The sequence below is a fragment of the Equus caballus genome, chromosome 4 (assembly GCF_041296265.1).
Source record: "Equus caballus isolate H_3958 breed thoroughbred chromosome 4, TB-T2T, whole genome shotgun sequence".
In the NCBI taxonomy this organism is placed as follows: domain Eukaryota; kingdom Metazoa; phylum Chordata; class Mammalia; order Perissodactyla; family Equidae; genus Equus; species Equus caballus.
In genome coordinates, this window is record NC_091687.1 from 20,728,545 (window position 1) to 20,734,544 (window position 6,000).

General features: G+C 44.4%; 1 long non-coding RNA gene across 2 annotated transcripts in view; it reads right to left on the reverse strand.

Annotated features, from left to right (window-relative positions):
• Positions 1–4,881, reverse strand: part of LOC111773146 (uncharacterized) — a 68,631-nt gene extending 63,750 nt beyond the window's left edge. Inside the window, exon 1 of one of the 2 annotated variants that reach the window (XR_002807372.2) lies at positions 4,745–4,881. This is a non-coding gene — a long non-coding RNA (uncharacterized lncRNA). The remainder of the gene's footprint in view (positions 1–4,744) is intronic. The other variant, XR_011437759.1, reaches the window with a different exon arrangement.
• Between the last annotated feature and the right edge of the window lie 1,119 nt (positions 4,882–6,000).

The window sequence follows — 6,000 nt, forward strand, 5'->3', positions numbered from 1 at the left end:
CTCGGCCAACTGACTGACAAGTGAAGGTGTTAGCCAGCTGTTGGCTCATACACATTTATTTATTCAGCAAATATTGAGTGCTCATCCCGTGTCAGGCGACAGCAGTGAACAAGATTTCTGGCCCTCACAGAGGAGGGTGGACAACAAGCAAATAGGCCGGTGAGGCATTTCAGATGGTGAGCAGAACCATGGACGATGCAGCACAGGTTGATAGAAGGAGAGTGGCTGGCTTGGCTATGCGACCACCCAGGCAGGCGGGTGGGATGGGGAGGGGATCACCCTGGGGAGAGGTCTTGTTTTCACCTGCATCTGACTCACTGGAGGAGGCAGGTGAAGCTCTGGAGGGCCCTTTAAAAGCTGAGCAGTGAACACAGCTATGCAGAGCTGAGCTCCTGCTGAGTCCAGAGGACATTCCAGCTCTTTCCCAGGGCCTCTGGGACCTGCCGACTTCTCTCACCGGACCTCCCTCTGGCGCCCCCTGTGAATTACTCTACATGTACATCCATTCACCTTGTCTGTCCGCATTTCAGAATTCTGTACCTAACTAGGGTTTAATTAAAGGATGAGAGCAGTTTAAGAATTTCAGATGGCCAGGATGCAGAACAGTTGCCTCCTATGAACCCTTTGTGAATGAAATTATTGAGGCTGTAATCTAGGAAAAAAAGTACTAAATTCTAGGCTTTTGGCTGAAGTGTGGTCATGTGACCAGGGTCAGCCAATCAGGTGCTCCTGATGGGAGTTTGACCATTGGACGAGGGACACAAAGACCGAGCAGCAGTCAGGAAATTGCATGTGGAAGTGGCAGGAGCCTGCTGTCCACCTTTCCTAATGCCATGGGAGCTGCCTCACAGCTTCAGCTCGGACTAGCTAGAGTTTTTTTATTTTTATTTTTTTGACAACACATGACATTGACTGACACAAAATTATTTAAAAAATTATTCTTAGAAGGGGCTGGCCCAGGGGCACAGCAGTTAAGTTTGCATGTTCGCCAGTTTGGATGCCAGGTGCAGACCTACACACCATTTGTCAAGCCATGCTGTGGCGGCACCCCACATAAAATAGAGGAAGATTGGCACAGACGTTAGCTCAGCAACAGTCTTCCTCAAGCAAAAAGAGGAAGATTGGCAACAGATGTTAGCTCAGGGCCAATCTTCCTCACACACGCACAAAAATCCACAAAAATTTACCATGTTCCAGGCCACAAAGAAAAACTCAATAAACGCCAGAAAGCAGGAATCAAAACAGCCACATTCTCTAATGACAATGCAGTAAAACTAGAGATTAAAAATAAAAGGAAAACAGACAAACAAAATCCATCCACTTGGAATTCTGAGTGATGTTCTGAAAATTTCTTGGAATACAGTAGTATCACAGACCATTTAGAAACAATGAAGCACCACATGTCACATGTGAAAATATATCCATGGGGCCAAGGATGCACAGCCTTCCTCAGCAATATGTGCAAAAGATTGAGGACTAATAAGCTAATATTTAACTCAAGAAGCTAAAAAATGAACAACAAAATAAAACAAAGTCATAAGTACAACAAAATATAGTAGAAATATAGTAGACTTGATCAAGAAAGTCATTAGTGGGTTCTTTGAAAAGATCAATAAAATAGAAAAACTGATGGCAAGTCCGATAATAAAATTGAAGAAAGGAGGGAGAGAGGCAGAGAGAGGACAGAGAGAGAATCACAAATTATGAGTATCATGTGTAAGAAAGGAGTCAGTTAGGCTTTAGGTCAGGTGATAGCAAACTTTTTCTGTAAAGAGCCAGACGGTAAATACACTTGGCTTGGTGGGACACATATAGTCTCTGTCTCAACTACTCAATTCTGTCACCGTAGCTCAAAAGCTGCCACGGGTATGGCTGTGTTCCAATAAACCTTAATTTACAAAAGCAGATGACCTGCTGGATTTGTCGCATGGGCCATACTTTACTGATCCTTTTTGTGTGGGGGAGGAATGGAGGACATCTATTCATGAAGATCCAGTAAGCACTTGCTTTGACACAATGCTTTATGTTCCAAACACATAGTAATGAGAGATAAAATACAAAAAAGGAAGCTAAGACGCTCAAATTCAACACAAGATAAATATTTCCATGAACGAGAAAAACAGAAACAGAACCAGCTATGCAAACCTGTGCAGTGTGGAGCTGGGCTGAGGGGGGCGTGTGCTGCAACCTGAGTCTGCAAGCCTGCAGACGTGGCTGCGAAGTCAGCTCCTGTGGGGACCTGGGGTTGCTCCACCAGAGATGAGTGACAAGAGGGTTGTCTGAAGTGAGCTCATATCTTACTAAAGAAGCATGAAAAATCACCTGCAGGCTAGACCGTCATTGCTTCTCAGAGGTTGCCACACTCCAGGAAGCCTTCTTGAAACCTGGGGCTATTTTTGGTTATCACTGTGACTGGGGAGCACTTCTGGCCTTTAAACAGAGCAGGTAGTGAGACTAGACCTCCCATTCCTGTAAAGTCAGTCCTGTGCAATGCAAAATCAACCTTCTTTGAATGTCCCAACAGATTGTATCCTTTATAACCATGAATCAATGGTACTTTAGAACATGCTAATACTGAAAAGGTTTTACAAAGTAGCATAAAAAATGTTTGTCAGTGTTGGAGATGATTGTTATGGAAAGAGAAGCTTAAGAGGAACAAAAATATTGCAAATTATATTTTGTTTTGATTTTTTTTTGGTGAGGAAGATTGGCCCTGAACTAACATCTGTTGCCAATCTCCCTCTTTTTTGCTTGAGGAAGATTAGCCCTGAGCCAACACCTCTGCCAATCTTCCTCTTTGTATATGGGACACTGTCACAGCATGGCTTGATGACTGGTGCCTAGGTCTATACCTGGGATCCAAACCTGCGAACCCTGGGCTGCTGAAGCAGAGCACGTGAACCCAACTACTATGCCACCTGGGCAGCCCCTATGGTTTTTTTAAGTGGCTTAAAACACACATTTATTATCTCCCAGTTTCCACGGGTCAAGAATCCAGGCATAGTGCAGCTGGTCTTCTCATTAGGCAGTGAGCTGGGTATTGGCGAGTTTGCCTTCTTTTCTGGAGCCTGTGGGCCTCTCCCCCACACACTGGGTTTTTGGCAAAATTTCGATTCAGTTCCCTATGGTTGTAGGATTGGGGTTTTCTTACTGGCTCCTACACAGGGGCTGCTCTCAACTCTTTGAGGTCCCTCCTAGTTGCTTGTTTACTCACAACTTGATTGTCTAATTCTTTAAGGCCAGTAAGTGAATAGCTCCGTGAATTACTTAAAGCAAAAAAACAATCCATTCTCTGTTTAATTTAGCCCATGGAAGCATGTGTGCTCAACTCAACATGTGGGAAGGCTAGATACATATTCCGTGAAACTTCATCCTGTGCCATGCTGTGTCACCACTTAGAGAATGATTTGCTGCTATCTTTACAATAAGGCCCAACTCATTTGTGAGAATATCATGATATTTCCTCTCTTTTTCACTTGTACAATCTGAATTTGTCTTGGTATGTTCTTGCTACTATGACGAAAGTCATGAGCTCTGTTTTTATCCCATGCAAATAAATAGGATCTGTTATTATTTATTTTGTATCATTTTTGTTCTATGTCCATCATATCTCCACATTTTTAGGTGAAATTAGTCTGACAGGAATTAAAATAATAGAATAGTCTGATAGACTTTAATATGAGATTTTTTGCTCAGAGTTACAAATGTAGATATACCAACTATAAGAATCCAAATTAAGAATAAAACCAGGTATAAATGATTTTTAAAACATAGTGCATGTGAAAAAGTATTACTTAGATACCTTATAAGTGAAAAATATGCTCAGTGGTATGCCTCTCCTGACAAAAGACGCATGTCCCGAAAACATTTTCTGAACTGTTTCTACAGCTTCTCTACCTTTTACTAAGTTCCAGCTGCTGATAGTAGACATAAGCAGAGGGAGAGAGGAAGAACATCCTCTCCCAAGACGCTCTTACCCAATTTTTCCAGAACACCTACTAAAAGAGAGAGTCTGTGAAACTCTAATTCTCATTATCAATTTATTCCTTGATGTGAATAATTAGAATCTCTACTGTAGTAAACATTTTTTTCCAGTTAGGAAATCAGTTCCGATAGTAAACAGTCCTTTCCTGCAGGTCAAAATCTCAGCCCTGTGGGCAGGAGTAGGATTTCTAAATAATGCCCTCACAGTGAAAACACAGGCTTTGGAGTTGGGCAGACTGGGGTGGCTTCCAGCTTTGCCTCTTACTGGATGCATAGTTCTGGGCAGGACTGATGCTCTCCTATCAATTTTGCTCATCTATAAAATGGGGACACTATCACCTACCATCTGTCTTGTATAGAGCTGAAGAGGGGAAAAGCAATGCCATGAGCTGCTTTCAGTCCCGGTAGCCATTGTCTCATTCATCAGTACCTGCTCGAGCCTTTTCTGCGACAGGAACTGAAGCCAGCACTGTTTGTCTCTTTTGCTTGATACTTGATCCAGTCCTGCATGGACTCCCCACAGCCAGGCAGCCGAGCCTGCCTGAGAAGACGCCAGCTGAATAAAGCCCGCCCCTCCCCCTCACCGTTTTCTATTGTTTGTACTTTGATAATCCCAAAAGCTCAGTGAAGACTTCTGCTATTTAAAAAGTGCCCTATTAAGCAATAAGAAGTCACATGCATGTAGAGGGCTCATTTTTGAAACCGAGAGCAGGCTATGGGTGCTGGCATCGTTGCTGCTGATGTAGACGCAGGTACTCACCCAGTGGAAGCGGGGCTGGCACCCGCTCCTGCTTGTGAGTCTTGGTGCAGTTCTTTGCGAAGCGTCGGAGGAGTTCTCTGTGATAGGTGCCATCACATTTTAATTGCAACTAAGCTGGCTTGGCAACACGTTCTTTCTTGGCAGCATGTGAAAAAACATTTTTTGCAAACTGGAAGGCAGACTGGTGGTTTAATTCTTCTTGTAAAAAGAAACTCTCTGGGGCTAGAGGGAAGTGACATTGCAGGCTTCCCACAATGTACCACATTGCATAGAGACAGGCATCTTTCTGTGCTTCCCACTGGCACTGGGGAATTCAAGGCACTTGGAGAGAACAGAGGGTGTTCTTAAGTAGAACTAGGAAGCTTTTGCAGAAACAGAGTAATTGGAGGTTAGATCCCTGGGTGTGAGGGAAACCCCTGAGAAGACTCTGATTTCCACCAAATCTCTTTCCCAGGCTCACTTTCTGGCAAGAGACAGGCTTTCTTTGCTCTCTACCACCCCACTCTGCCCAGCATGCATTGGCCAGCCTCGGCCACCTGATACCACCTGGGGCTGTCTGGATTCCCAGAATGTGAGAGCTTTGCCACTTGCCGTGCACAGATAACATAAATAAAATGTTATCCAAAGCAGACAGACACTTGGGCAATTCTTTTGGAACATTCAGTCCATAATGTTCCAGTAAATTGTTGCATCAGTGGAGATGAATGATGCAGGGTGCTAGCGAGAGCGTAATGAAAACAGTGGGCAAGAGGGAGTCCAGGCAGCTTAGCCAAGGGCAGAACAGCCTTGCCCACAGGAGGACGGCCATGGACCACTGTCAGTCCGCACACAGCGGGAATCGCTTTATGCAAGTCTGTCCTGCTCTCCACGGTCCTTAGTGTCGTGGGTGAAGGCAGGATAGCAGCTGCTCATATTTACTGATGCTTGGAGGGATTAGAAGGCCACTAGAGACAAGTTGGACAACCCAACTTCTCTAAGGACTGCAGGAAAGGACTGCATCCTGGGCCAGATGATTTTGTAAAAGTCAGGAATAAACTCAAATTCCTGCCTTGAGTTCTAACTAATGGCACAGGTGGCGGGAGATGGCACATAGCAGAAGGTGCTTCGAGGATTCCTATGAGTCACCATGTGCTGCAAAGTTAGACCGAGTTAATACCCAGACAGTGAGAGAAGTGACTCCTATAGGTCAGGAAACTGGTTTCGGTGGCTTTCACAGCTTGTCCAAGGCCCTATGGTTAGTGAGTTATGGAAAGCAA